General features: G+C 40.9%; 1 protein-coding gene across 50 annotated transcripts in view; it reads left to right on the top strand.

The window, feature by feature from the left end:
• CLASP1 (cytoplasmic linker associated protein 1) overlaps positions 1–15,364 on the top strand; it is a 274,282-nt gene that overhangs the window by 129,913 nt on the left and 129,005 nt on the right. The window lies entirely within an intron of this gene.

The following is a 15,364-nucleotide window of genomic DNA, read 5'->3' as shown; positions in this document are numbered from 1 at the left end:
CATTGGAGGCCTGCCTGGAAGATTTTATATCTGTCAAGTCAAGGTAGTGCTCTGCTGCTGCTGCTAAGTCGCTTCAGTCGTGTCCGACTCTGTGCGACCCCATAGACGGCAGCCCACCGGGCTCCGCCATCCCTGGGATTCTCCAGGCAAGAACACTGGAGTGGGTTGCCATTTCCTTCCCCAGTGCACGAACAGGAAAAGTGAAAGTGAAGTCGCTCAGTCATGTCTGACTCTTAGCGACCCCATGGACTACAGCCTACCAGGCTCCTCCGTCCACGGGATTTTCCAGGCAAGAGTACTGGAGTGGGGTGCCATTGAAGGTAGTGCTCAGTTGTGTTCAATTCTTTCCAACCCTATAGACTGTAGCTCCCCTCACCAGGTTTCTCCGTATGTATATCTATAGCTATACATACATATATTAATACATACACACACACACACACACACGTATACACACACACACACTATGAGTATTTTTTCCTCAGTTTTATTGAGAAATAATTGACATACACTGTTTAAGGACTATATAAGTTTAAGGCATACAGCATGGTGAATTGATTCATGTATACTTTGAATATTCTATGATTTTTTTCTTTTAATTTATTTTTATTTATTTATTTTTGGCCTCACTGCACACGGCATGTGGGATCTTAGTTCTCCCACCAGGGATTGAACCCATGCCTCTTGCATTGGAAGCACAGAGTCTTAACCCCTGGATTGCCAGTGAAGTCCCTAGTCTATGAGTTTTAATGAACATGACAATATGATTTAATCCAGAATCCTGTGGCTTTGGGTACCTCTCAGCAATGTTTTAATCTAATTGTCTTGGTAAGAATATTGCCCCCAGTTTCCTTATTTTTGTGGAAGGTGGGTGTGTGTGTATGTCCATGTGTGTGTATGTATGTGGTGTAGAGGTAGGGTTGAGGGTGAAAACAGTTCTGTTATGCATCTATATTAAAAAAGACAGTTTGTAAGAAGGCCTTAACTCAAAATTTGTTAGAGACGTGTTCAGCTTTTTACTGTAGAGGCATACTTTAGAGATACTGTGGGTTTGGTTCCCGACCACTAAAATAAAGCAAATATTTTAATAAAATGGATCGTGTGAAGTTTTTCATTTCCCCGTACTTAACAAAAGTTATATTTACACCAAACTGGTTGTTTTTAGTGCGTGATAGCATTATATCTGAAAAAAAGGAAATGCATGCACCTTAATTAAAAAGATACTTTATTGCTAAAAAAGGATACTAACCATCACCTTGACTATTCAGTGAGTCATAATCGTTTTAAGATAGTAACTTCAATGATCACTGATCACAGATGACCATATCAAATAGTACTAGTAGTGGAAAAGTGGCAGAGAGACACGAAGTGAGCAAGTGCTGTTTGGGAAAATAGCTTCAGTAGATTTGCATGTTGCAAGTTTGCCACAAACCCTTCAAGTGAAAAAAAGAAGGAAGAAGGAAGGAGGGAAGGGAGGAAAAAACAATGCAGTGTCTGCAAAGTACAGTAAAACGAGAGATACCTGTTGATTCGTATTCTTACGGTTTTAATTGTTAGAGCCAGAATAGAATAATGTAAAGACATATGTATAAAGGCATTAGAATTCCTAACCCAAATAATTTAGTCTGTCATCAGTAATTTTGGGAGATCAGTAACATGTTTACTCACTGTCATCTATAAGCAGGAACAGTTTTGTCTCTTTCAGATGTGTATTCTTTTCTTTTCCTTTTCTTGCCTAAGTGCACTGGCTGGAAGCTTAAAGAATGGTGAGAATGGAGCTCCTTGCCTGGTTCCCTGTCCTAGGTTTTTCATGACTAAGTTTGATGTTAACTGTAGGTTTTTGATAGTGCTCATTGATTCCTGTTTATCTGAGTTTTTATCACAACTAGCTGTTAGAATTTTTTCTGAATCATCAGCCTATTTTAAATATTAAGATATAATTCATACTAAAAGAATTCACCTTTTAAAAATGGTTTTTCATATATTCAGAAAATCTTACACTTATCACCACTATCTAATCCCAGAATATTGTCATTAGCCCCAGGAAACCTTGTGCTCATTAGCACTAACTATTTCCCTTTCCTTCCGGTCCCTGACAGCCTACCTTCTGTCTCTGCAGATTTGCCTGTTTTGGACATTTTGTATAAATGGAATCATATGGTGTATGGCTTCTTTCACTTAACATAATGTTTTCAAGGTCCGTTTGCCTGGCATATGTGTGTGTGTGTATATATATATATATATATATACACACACACATACATCAGTATTTCGTTTCTTTTTATGGCTGAATAATATTTCTTTCTATAATTATACCGTGTTTTGTTTATCCACTCATCAGTTGAAGGACATTTGGGTTGAGGTTTGAGTTTTTCAGCTGTGGTCTTTTCAAGATTGTTTTGACTCTTTTGGGTTCCTTGTATTTCCATTTGGATTGTAGGATTCTGATAGGGACTGTGTTGGACCTGTAGACCATTTTAAGGAATATTGTCATCTTAACAGCATTCAGCCTTCTAATCCATTAACATAAGATACCTTTCAGTTTATTTAGGTCTTGAAATTATTTCAGCAGTGTTTTGTAGTTTTCAGTGTACAAGTCTTGCACTGATTTTGTTAAATTTATTCCTGAGTGTTTCCTTCTGTTCCTAAGTATTTTATTTTTTGGTGGTATTATAAGTGGGATTGTTTTCTTCATTTTATTTTTGGATTGGTTAGTGTCAGTATATAGAAATACAGTAGAATTTTATATTTGATCTTGTGTTTGGCAGTCTTGTTCAACTTGTTTATTCGCTTGATTTTCCCCTCCAGTGGCTTCCTTAGGATTTTCTGTTTACAAGATCATTTAATCTATGAGTAGAGATTGTTTTTTATTTTCTAATCTGGATGCCTTTTAGGGTTGTTGGGGCTTTTTTCCCCCCAAAATGCTTCTTTGGCTTCTGTTGAGCCTGATGATATTGTGAGTTACATTGCTTGATTTTTTTTTTTTTTAAGGGTAAACTATTCTCTCATACTTGGAAATAAATCCCACTTGGTCATAGTGTACGATTCTTTCTGTACAGTGTTGTGTTCGGTTTGTCATTACGTTGTTGAGGAATTTTGCATCTAACTTCATGAAAGAGGTTGGCCCACATTTGTTCTCCACCAACTCTCCTCCCCCAACTTGTCTGGCCTATTTTGAGTGTCTTTCAGTAAAACCAAGCACACATATATCTCCATCTAGTTTTTCTCATTGCTTTGCCTCTCTCCTCCCCTGTACAGCACTTCTCCTGAGTGGTTTGTGTTAAAAAAAACCAAAATTCAGCTGAGTAAATTTTAACAATCTAATTGGCTTTATTGAATGAGTCTTGCGTTGGGCGGCATCCCATCTGGTGAGCGTGAAAGGGAAAGATTTTTAAAGGCAAGACAAGGAGGTCATGAACAGAAAAGATTATTTCAGACTTAAGTGGGGGATGGGATGGGGCTGTGTGGCAGTGACCTCATCTTCCTTTGGGGACTGGAGGACGCCTATGAGACAGATGAGCTCATTGGTGCAGGCCGGGAAATTCCTGACCCACCGCAGGACACTGCAGTCTAGGGGAGGTGGACGCTCCACTCGGGTGTTGGGGCCTGGTGTAAGTGCCTGTGTTTGGGGCCTGTGGGTTGTTTTTCTTTTAACATCTGTATTCTGTGTCTCAGTCTCTTCACCTTGTAATCACTCCTTGACCCCTTAGTCTCGTGGTTCCGTCATGTCACTGAGGCAGCCGGGTGACCTCTATGCTGCTCCCCCCTGCTGATGTTTCCCAGTCTGCACCCTACCGAGTCACTCACCTTGCCTCCTCTTGAAGCATCCTTCCTCCTTGGCTCCTCTGGCCTCACCTCATTCTGATTTGTTACTGTTGTTGGGCTGTTCTTTCTAGATGTCCTTCCTTTGTTTGATGTCTGCGACTTAAATTCTGAAAGCTTCATCTTAGGCCTGTTGCTTTCTCAGGCAGTGCTATCCTTTGGGTGGTAATTATGTATGACTAGAACTTCATTGACTAGCCAGATAATGTGTCTCTTGCCCACACCTTGTCTTAGTGTTACTAATCAATGTGAAGGAGCTGCCTGTCTGACATTTCTTCTTGTATTGGAGACATGTATCTAAATCCAGATTCATATTCTTCCTCTTGTTCAAAGACAAAACCCCAAACACCTAAACACAACCTTGTCCTAGATCTTCTCTGTACGTCTTCCACTGTCTGTCCAGGCATGTAAATCAGAATTTCCCTGTTGTCCCAAAGGCCTCATCTTCCTCCCTGCCTGTGTGTGTCATCAGTGGTTCATGCGGGTTTTGACACTTCTCACCATCTCCAGCACTCTGATCCCATCTAAAACCACCTGCTCACTGTCCTTCTGCCTTCTTCCTGCCCACCCCCAGCCCCAAGTCTGTTCTGTTTGTTGTAGGACATTGCCAAAAGGAGAATGAACCTTTTTCTCTTGATGAAAACTGTTTTGTGGTGGAAGAGACTGAGGCCAGAAGATTACTGTTTCCTTCACCCAGGACAGCGTTAAAAAACATTTAAATATTACCTGCACTGTCACTCTGATGCCCGTTTGTGAAGTATTCACTTTTCCAAAGTCTGAGCAGATCAGACCTGCACTTTCTTGGAGGTGGACACGATTTGTAGCCAAACTCTATGGACACACGGTGGGGTGGGTGCTGCTGAGCAAGAGGTCTTCTGACCACCCTTCCCTTTTCATTTCTTTGTTTGGAAAACATTAAAGTAGATAGATGAGAGTAATGGACCCCCATGTGGCCACCAGCCAACTTCACCAGTTGTCAGCATACGGCTTGTCTTGTTTTATCTCCCATCTGTCAGAAATAATGGGCTGTATGAAGAAGAGCTAGAATACATTATGTCATTCAAGTCAGATTCGAGATGTGAGCATGGCCCTTTAAATTGAGTATATTTTAGTAGAAACATTAAAATAGAAAGTAAGCATCAGTTCCAGATTAGGTATATTCTTTTTTAGGAATTTTGCAAGTATTAATCTCCTGAAAGTACCCAACCCATTGATACCATCAGCTTCTAAGAACAGAGGAAAACAGTTATAATTGGTTACTCTGTTTCAAGAGAAAGGAAAAGACATTAATAATGCCATGTTAGTTCTGTGGTGATGGTAGCTGGAGAGGGTGGGTTTCAGTCCCATAAAGGGGTTAGTTGAGTCTTTCAGAACACTTCTGTGTTGCAGGCAGATTCTGCCTCCTGCCCTCCCTGCTTGCTTTTTTCTTTTTTTAATCTTTTTACTATTTCAATTCATTGCTCTCAAGATAACCCAAATCCTTCCCAGTCTGCTGCAGCCACACTCTGTCTAGCCCAGCAACCTCATCTCAGTCTGGCCACCCCCTTGGGCCACCTGCGGTTCCCTGCAGAGTCCCTACAGGACTCTGCTATCTCCTCTTAGTTCACCACTTCTCACTCTTTCCAGCTCAGCTGTGTGACTGAGAGCACGTTGCTTCACCCCCTGGGAGCCAGCTTGCTCCTTCATTGTGCAGAGTAAGTGAGACCAGAAGTCACATCTCCCAGTACAGCGCCTGGGATGGGGCTGGTGCTCAAAGTGATAGGTTTCTCCTCTCTTGCTCCATTTCCTGGATATATTCATTTTTTCTTAATTATAAAGAACATTGTTTGAGAATAACTGTCATACTTCTGTTTCTTGTAGAGTATTGGATTATTTTGGAGTTGTTGTTGATGTTCAGTTGCTAAGTCGTGTCTGACTCTTTGCAGCCCCATGGACTGCAGCACTCCAGGCTTCCCTGTCCTGAACCATCTCCTGGAGTTTGCTCAAACTCATGTCGTTTGAGTCGGTGATACCATCCAACCATCTCATCCTCTCTTGCCCCCTTCTCCTGCTTTCAGTCTTTCCCAGCATTAGGGTCATTTCCAATGAGTCAGCTGTTCGCATCAGGTGGCCAAAATATTGGGTCTTCAGCTTCAGCATCAGTCCTTCCAATGAATATTCAGGGTTGATTTCCTTTAGGATTGACTAATTTGATCTTCCTTGCAGTCCAAGGGACTCTCAAGAGTCTTCTCCATCACCCTACTTCAAAAACATCAATTCTTCGGTGCTCAGCCTTCTTTATGATCCAACTCTTGCATCTGTACATTACTACTGGAAAAACCATAGCTTTGTACATGTTTAAAATTTAATGCACATTTTCTTTCACAGTAATCCCCTTCTAAAAAATGGTATTTTGAGGTATAATTCACATTCCGTACAATCACTCACTTAAAGTATTTAATTCAGTTGTATTCAATGTATTTACAGATATGTACAACCATCACCATAGTCGGTGTCAGAACATTTTTGTTGCTGCAAAAAAGAGATCTTGTTAGGTCTTTATCTGTCACCTCCTTATCTCCCTAACTACCCCTCCATCTCCACATCCAGCAATCACTAATCTACTTTATAAATTTGTCTTTTTTGGACATTTCAGGTAGATGGAACCATACAATATGTGTTGATTTCTGTGTAGCTTATTTCACTTGACAGAATGTTTTCAGAGTTTGTGCATGTTGTGGAGTGCATCAGTACCTCTCTTCCATTGCTTGGCTGGACCACATTCTGTTTATTGTGTTCAGCAGACATTTGGATGGTTTCTTCCTTTCTGGTATTGTGAATAGTTTACAAATTTTTGTTGAGCATGTGTTTTCAATCCTTTTGAGTACATACCTAGAAGTAGAATTGCTGGATCCTGAGGCATTTCTGTGTTCGCAGAATTATTCCTCCTATTGAAGAACTGTCAAACTGTTTCCCATCACGGTTTCCCCATTTTATATTTCCACCAGCGATGTGTGAGGGTTCCATTTTCTCTACATCCTTTCCAGCAAAACAAAAAATATACTGTTTTCTTTCTTTTTTAAAAAAATTAGTCATTGTAGTGGGTGTGAAGTGGTGTCTCATTATTTTGATTTGCATTTCCCTCATGACTAATGATGTTGAGTGTATTTTCATGTACTTGTTGGTTGTTTCTACAAACGATCTTATTTGGAAAAGCTCTATTCAAGTCCTTTGCCCATTTCTAAATTGGTTTATTTGTGTTTTTATTGTTGAGCTATAAAAGTTCTTTTCATATACTAGATAATAAGACTCTTACTAGATACTTGATTTACAAATATTCTTTTTCCAATTTTTGGTTGTCTTTCACTTTCTTGGCATCTGAGGTTTTAATTTGGATGAATTGTAATTTATCTATTTTTTTGTTGTTGTTGCTTGTGAACAATAAAGCTCCTTTAAGTAAGAAATAAAAGCTCTGGATTTGAGCTAAGTTGAAAGGAACTGTTAATATAATAGCAATACACTCAGGGAAGAAATGGGTTTTGTCCTGGGTTGTAATTTTCTTGACATGTTCAAAATAATGTTTTAAGGTGTGTTATTGATTATATAAATGCCAAAGACTTCATTTTTCACAAGTATTAGACTTGTGACGAAAACAGCAGTGAAAAAGCATCTGAGCAGCAGTTGAGGGTGAGTGGCCTGGCTGTAATGGAATACTTCATCTTTGTGTGATTCTTTTTTGTTGCTAGGTTACCTGAAGGCCTTTGAGTTTTGAGTGGCAGGAATATGAGAGTTAAAAATACGTTGTTTTGTAGATGTTTCTTTTTATCCATCTCCATGTAATTAGCAAACCCCTTGAAGCAAAAATTACAGTTTTTCCTTCTGTGGGTTTCAAAAAGCAAATTATTTTCTATGTACATTTTTAAATCATGCAGATGTGCATATGCTCATGGTAGAATTGCACTTTCAGCATGAAAAAGCCAGTAATTATAGACTAGTCATTGTCCTTTATCTGCAGCCACTTAATGATCTTTAATTGGAGTTGATTGAAATGAGGCCCATAGATGTTAATTTGGTTAAAAATGTGCATGCTTTTGAGATTCTTGAGGAAAGCTAACATGTTTATGAGGAAAGAATGAAACTATCATGCTGGTTAAATCTATGAAAATTCTATAATAAATCTGTAGCTGAAGAAAAGTACTTATTTGCTGACAACCTATAAACTAGATAATAATCATAAAATTATTGACCCTTACCCATGAATGTATCTAGGGTATAACTTTGCTGTAAAATGCAGCCTGCCTTCTTTTGTTTTACTAAAATAATTTGTTATTTGAAAAATGTTAGATATTATTTCTAAGTTGTTGGAAATGAGAAATACAAGTGTGAAAGCAGATAGACTCAATGGTGAATTGTTAGGTAAGCTCTGAATTGTTGTCCAGTGTAGCTAGGACAAAGCATTAATTTAAAGGTGAATTGGTGGTCTTTTCTTTATTAAGAAGCTAAACCATTATTGTGTAGTATTTTAAAACAGTGATTGTGAATAAGTGGATCTAGTGCTGATAATGGGCTCCCCCTGCTTGTTTATTAGATTCCGCATATTACAAGGCTTGGGATTCTGGTTCAGTGTCTTAGGAAAGTGTTTCCATAGTCACGGCTGCGGGGATGATATATCGCAAGACTGGCAAGCTTGCTGTGCTGCCCAGGGAGACCACCCCCTAGAACAGCCTGGAAGAGACGTTTCTGATGCCAGCTTCAGTAGCTCAAGCTGCAGGTGACAGCTTACTTTATCATCCTCCATGTGGAAATAAGATAGCCTTTGTACTTTATTCTTATTTAAACTTTATGTTAAGAAATTCTCTTTTTCCATGGGGTGGGGGTTGATCGAGTAGTTGGTTAAAATTTTTTTCCACACCAGTTTTAAAGAAGGTTCTCTGACATGAGTAACATCAGATAGAGAAGGCCCCTGCCCCTTAAACAAGTCACGTTCTTTATAGGGTAGACTTTTATTTTGGAATAGGGCGGCCGCTGTCCTTGGTTCTTGGATCGCACTGGAGAAGCCTGTGGGTGGAGAGTTTGCTGAGGCTTCAGTGGCTGTGAGCAGGTGTAGCTTTCAGAGCAGTGTTTTTACTTGTGCCTCCATCACTGACAGTCATGACCACTGGGAAAGGTAGGCTGTTCTAATATATTCTGGAAAGTGTTTGTAATTACTGCTGTTTAACTCAGAAAAAGATATTTAAGGTATTTTATCATTGCTTTGATAACTAAAGATCATGGGTGAAACAGGCAAATAATAGTTATGACTGTTTGCATTGAGGTAGGGAAAGATTATGAAACTTGCAACTCTGTTAATGTTAATGTTGACCCTCAAGGACTAGGAGAGAGGAATTGGGCATAGGAAGCTGAGATTAGCTGTGTTTTCATCAGCCTCTGTTTATTTATATGCTTTTAACTTTTTCCGTGTCTCTTGTATTCACAGTAAGCGGCTCATGAAAGTAAATTCTTTTGCAATTACAAGACATTTGTTAGTAAGTATAGGCTGTCTTGAAAGGAATCTACTGGTTGGAAATCTCTATGGTTTCTCAACAGAAGGTAGAAAAAAGCAGATATAAATCAGAGTAGTGGGCTGGGGGGGGTTGCATCTGTCTTGAGAGTCATTGTGTAAAAATTTTTCCTTGTTAAAGATTTGCATTTTTAAAATGTAAAAATGGAACTGGAAAACTATAAAAGAGGTATTGTATATCACAGGTCTTAATTGATTAGCCTTCGGTCTTTCCACGGAGGTTTTGCCCAGATTGTGGGAACATTGAGAGGATGTGAAAGAGCTCCATGTGAACAAGGTTTGTGTTGGAAGAAGAATGCTGTGATCGTGATGTGAGTCACCTGTATCATGTCTTGCTTTCCTGTGGGATGGGTTTCCTGGCAGGCTTTTAATTTGTTGTCTCAATGTTTCCAAACCCTTCAGCTGAAGCAGGTATTACACTGAGTAAATTGTGCACAGTAACAAGTGTTCATTTGTCTCCCTGTGGGGAAGCTGGCGTGCATGTGGCTCATCTGCTCTGTGTTCTTTTGTTGTGGATGGTGAAAGTGTGTATCTGTCTTCTGAAACTTAGTTTGGTTGAGTTTGCTGAAAATAGTCATACTGGAATGCTGGATTATGCTTGTTAATTATATTTTAAAATTGAGAATTGACAGCATATACTGCTAGTGCTCATTTTTATTTCCTTCCTTATTACAGTATTCTGTAATCAGGTTAAGTTGCTGTAGGAAATCAATACCCGGGCAAGAGAGCTAAATAATTCATGTTTTGAAGTGACCTCTTTTAGAACCCGTCATTTGAGAATTTGGAAGTGTGTTACTTAGAAGTAGCATTTGTTTTATGTTGTATTTTATATTTTTTTTTAAAACAACAGGGAAATATAATTATCTAGTTGATCATTTTATGTTCAAGACTATGGAGAAAACCTTATGGCTCTGAGTTTAAAATAAAGACTATTCTCTCATTTGATAATTCCTCTCAAATGACCCACCTCCGTAGTCACTGTTATCTGAAATGCAGGCTTTAAAAGCACTGGTACCTTTTACCCTAGGGAGCTGCAGATGCAGTAGGAAACAACAGTTAAATGCTGTTTATTGTAGCAAGGGCATATTTGAATCTTCCTCTGTCAGCCCATGTTCAATAAGGAGCCCACAACAGTCTGCAAAATATAATGCCAACCATTTTCTACTATGGTGGTGTGTATTTTAGTATTTTCAAAGCATTTTCCCAAATGTCTTTTGTTTGTTTTTATTTTCAGATTTTCCCAGCAGCCCCATGAGGAGTAGGTGGGGGGACGAGAGGTTTGAGTTCTCTAGATGGGCTGGCGGCCCTGGACTTGGCCATCTTAGACCTACCTTCCTGCCAGCAAGTGTCACCCAGCTGTTGTGATAAAATCCTGACTTTAGTTTGTTTTTTTGATTCTGAAATTGTGCCATTTTTAATATAGATGCCTTAGGGAATAATTAAAAACTGGAAGCATTCAAAGAGATATTATTAAAATAGGCATTAGCCTGTTTAGACAAATAGTGTTTTAGACACTTTGAAAATATGCTGTCCCAAATCAATTGTTCCTTCAGTGATGGATGGGTGGGGGGTGAGTGGGGTGTTCTGGGATTGGAAATCATCGTACGGACGTGGTGAGTTTGTTTTTGAAAGCAGTGTGGTATTCTTGGAGGGGAAAGTGCAGGGGAAGATGGCAAGGGCTTTCTAGGCCATGCTAAGAAGCTGAGGCTTTTGTTGTAGGCTGTTTATATCTCAGATTTCAACTTTAAAAAACTGGGCAGAGAGACTGAGGCAGGGTGACCAACTTGAATGTTACCACATGTAACATAACAACAGCCAAACAGCTCCATTGTCTTTTCAGAAAACAAGGGACACTAACACCAGTTACAAAAAAAGAAAATTAAAATGATGTAATTTAGAATAAATGCTGGCCTTTTAAGTGAAATAAATTTACCTCTGAGAAATTTGCAAGTTTTTCCTTAAAGTTCTCAGTTTGGTGCAGACTGGTTAAATTATCCAAAAATGTCACCTGTCCTGTAAGTAGGTTTGGGGCCTAGGTGACTGAATCATGAGTGGACAAGTGTGAGTAGGTGTGTGGACTTCAGAATCCCTTTGTCTGAGTGTGTGTGTGTGTGTAGGGGGGGCCTGGGCAGGAGGCTGGTCTATGAGCCCAGGTTTCCTCGTGTTCCAAGTTGGGGAGGTTAGTGATTCCTGTGCCACTGTGAGGGGTGAATGAGGTGATGCACGTAACCAGTTGGCATGGCCTGTAAATACTGTCTTGTGTGTTATTGGGGTGCAGTGGTGGAGAGTCTGCCTGCTAATGTAGGAGACGCAAGAGATTTCAGGTTGGGTTCCTGGGTTGGGAAGATCCCCTGGGGGAGGAAATGGCAGCCCACTCCAGTGTTCTTGCCTGGAAAATCCCATGGACAGAGGAGCCTGGTGGGCTGCAGTCCATGGCATTGCAAAGAGCTGGACATGCCTTAGTGACTGAGCACACATAAACCTGTTATGGGGACACAATCTAATGGGAGGGGAAAGTTGGATTTAGGTTTTGAAATTATGTAGTTAATGTTTTTGTTTAGATGTGAAAATTCCCTCCAGAGAAACAGGATACAGAATCAGATGTAGAATAAGGTATCTGAAAAAGAAGCTGCCACTCTGTGCCCCTGTCTTTGTTTCTACCACCACCAGGCTCCGTGGGGTTTGCAGAGCCTAGGGCTGGAACAGAGAGTGTATGCAATAAGCCTGGGTGTCCTGTAGCGCCAGATAGTAAGAACATGCGCTGACAAACAAAAGTGATGGTTTATCAGCGGTCACAGGCGGCAGCTAAAGAGTGCCACGGACTAGAGCAAGAACAGTTTGAGCCATGAAGTGGTGCTGGATTATAATCCAGAGCACAAGTGTTGATGAGGCTGCACTGATGCATATCAATGACTGACTAAGTATATAAACAAGGAAAAGAGTTAAAATATTAAAATAAGTCTATAAGCAAGTCTCCATGCAGAATGCATGTAAATCATTTCTATGGCCATCCCTCCAGAGGAGGGGAGCGTGACTACTGGCTTTGTGTGTGCTGTGCACAGTGTTGCCTTCCACAGGGCACGGTGTGGGAAGGGGAAACAGTGCCCTTCCAGAGGAGAAACCTGACACACACCACCTCAGCCAGGTGACTGAGGTCAGCATCAGCGGACTTGTCGACCACATGTACTCTGGATAAGATGAGAGGAGAATGGCATTTTACCTCTATGAGCATCTTCCTTCTCAACCCATAAGCTCTATCTACACTTGGAAACTTCAAGCAAACCCAAATTGAGGGACTTTGTGTAAACTACCCAACCAGCACTCCTTGAACTGTCAAGCTTGTCTAGAACAAGGAAGTCTGAGAAATGTCACAACCCAGAGGAGTGTGGTGGTGATTAAATGTCATGTGGTGTCCTGGATAGGGTCCTGGGACAGAGAAAGGATGGTGGGGAAAGTAGGGAACTCTGAGAAAACCTGCTCGTGGACTTTGAGTTAATAATGATGTATTAATACTGGTTCGTTAATTATAACAAATGCACCAGACTGTTTTTTGGTAAACAAACATAACATTGTTTATGTTAACAACAGGGAGACAGGATGTGGGGAATAGGGGACCCTCTATACTGTCTTCACAACTTTTCTGTAACTTGGATCCTATTCCAAAACAGAAGCTTCATTAAAACCCCAATCCAGGAATTCCCTAATGTTCCAGTGGTTAGGACTCTGTATTTCCACTGCAGGGGGCCTGGGTTTGGGGGAACTAGGATTCCATAAGCCTCCATGGCCAAAACAAAACAAAACTAAAATACTGGAAAGTAGTAAGGGAGTTGGGTAGAGAAGCTTTTTAATCTCATTTTGTTTTCTTCTAATATTTCAGTTATTTAACCATGTTTGTACATTTGTTGATTTTGTTCTTTTGAAAGAGGTTGCAGAGTTTGTCTAGGTGGTGGAGTTCATTGTATTGACAGAATCTTACCTCTTCTTTTACTCTGCATGCGTGCTCAGTCGAGTCCGACTCTTTGCAACCCCAAGGACTGTAGCCCACCAAGCTCCAGGCTCCTCTGTCCATGGAATTTTCCAAGCAAAAATACTGGAGTGGGTTACCATTTTCTCCTTCAGAGTCTCTTCCTAACTGAGGGGTTGAATCCACGTCTCCTGCTTCGGCAGGCAGATTCTTTACCACTGCACCACAAAGCTGTCTAGGTGGTGAGATTAGGTGTTCTTAATGGTTAATGTTCTGTGTATTTGAAGCATCTATTGTTATTTTTTAAAAAAAGATTGGAGGCAAAGAGACTGGTTTGGACACTATTTTAATAGCAGAAATCCAGTTAAGAGGTGAGGCAGACCTGAATGAGGACAGCCTCAGTGTGGTGGGAGTGGTGGTGAAGGTGAGAGCCGGTGGGGAGCTCTCTGGCCACATTTCAGGATGATGTGGGGGGAGATGGCTCCTGACTGAGTGGTGCTGGGACCGGCCAAAGCAGGGCACTTGGGGAGTGAGCAGATTTGAGGGTGGGGAAATGGCTGTAGTTTTAGACACTAGAACTTAGAATTCTATTTGTGTGTGAATTCCAAGTGGGTTTGTATCTTGGAGTAGGGATGGGGCTGGTATTAGAGGATTATAATTTATTAAAATGTAGGTGTTTCTTTTCAGTTGGCATCTTATTTTTCTGTCTTTTTATATTGGAATGTGATATTTGCTTCTCTTGGGTTCTTGAGAATGCAGTCATTAAATCAGGGATGGAGGATTTGAAGGATTATTGCATGAGAGGCAGACAGCTCTGGGTGCAGTCACTTTAATATGAGAAGATGTTCTGGTCGGGAACCTCTTCCAAATTTGGCTCTAGATTTTTCCAGCTGACTTGCTTTTGTTCCTGTGTCGTGGTTGTCAAGAAGAATTGGGTCAGAGTTGGTACAGTGATAATTAAAATGACATTTCCAGATGAATGCAAGGTGTAGGTCTGATATTTGTGGGGTTTGGGTTCTGACATTAATTTAGCACAATACCCCTTTAGGCCAAGTTCAAAGGTAACATAAGTTATGTAGTCAAAAGGAGAAAAGAATGTTGAATCAGTGAAACAATCCATTGGGATTTTTGTCACTATGACATTCAGAGATTATCTGAGGTGTTGAAAGATTAGTTGCCACTTCCTGAAAGTCCGATTTTCAGTCATCAGTATGCAGACTTTGTTCACAGCAGTTCACGATGCTTAAAACGTCCCCCTTTTCCTATGAAATAGTAAACATGCCCACATATGTTCACTGAAAATAAACGTCTTTACTGTAGTTAGTTTTTGAGCACTTTTGTGAGAAGTGAAGTGAAAAGTTGCTCAGTTGTGTCCAACTGTTTGCTACCCCATGGACTGTAGCCTGCCAGGCTCCTCTGTCCATGGGATTCTCCAGGCAAGAATACTGGAGTGGGTTACCATTCCCTTCTCCAAGGGATCTTCCTGACCCAGGGATCGAACGAACCGCAGTCTCCAGCATTGCTGGTGGATTTGTGAGAAGTAAGTACCTAGTTAAATGCCCCACTATAACTTATTACCATGTAGACAACTAGGGTGATTATGATTAGTAATTATGGCAGTCTGTGTGCCTGTCAGAGAAGGCAATGGCATCCCACTCCAGTGTTCTTGCCTGGAGAATCCCAGGGATGGGGGAGCCTGGTGGGCTGCCGTTTATGGGGTCGCACAGAGTCGGACACGACTGAAGCAACTTAGCAGCAGCATGTGCCTGTGCTATCTCGGGATCATTTCGGCAGTCTATGTGCCTGTGCTATCTCGGGATCAGTTCTGACTGCCGCTTGGGTTGTCCTGGCCCAGGGGCTTCACACACGTGGATCCCACTGGAGTCCACGCTCCTTGTCACCTAGCTTAATTAACATCTGCTCAGTTTCCAGACGCAACTGTGCGGAGACTTCTCAGGGTCCCTTCCCTGGGCCTCTGAAGTCTCGCTGTGTTGCTGGCTGTCAGCTCTGAGAGTGGAAGTGCTTCAGTCTCTAAATTG

This window comes from Giraffa tippelskirchi, chromosome 3 (assembly GCF_054371585.1).
Source record: "Giraffa tippelskirchi isolate mGirTip1 chromosome 3, T2T-mGirTip1v1.2.pri, whole genome shotgun sequence".
NCBI lineage: Eukaryota > Metazoa > Chordata > Mammalia > Artiodactyla > Giraffidae > Giraffa > Giraffa tippelskirchi.
The sequence above is the reverse complement of the archived record's forward strand: the minus strand, read 5'-3'. Positions and strand labels throughout refer to the sequence as shown.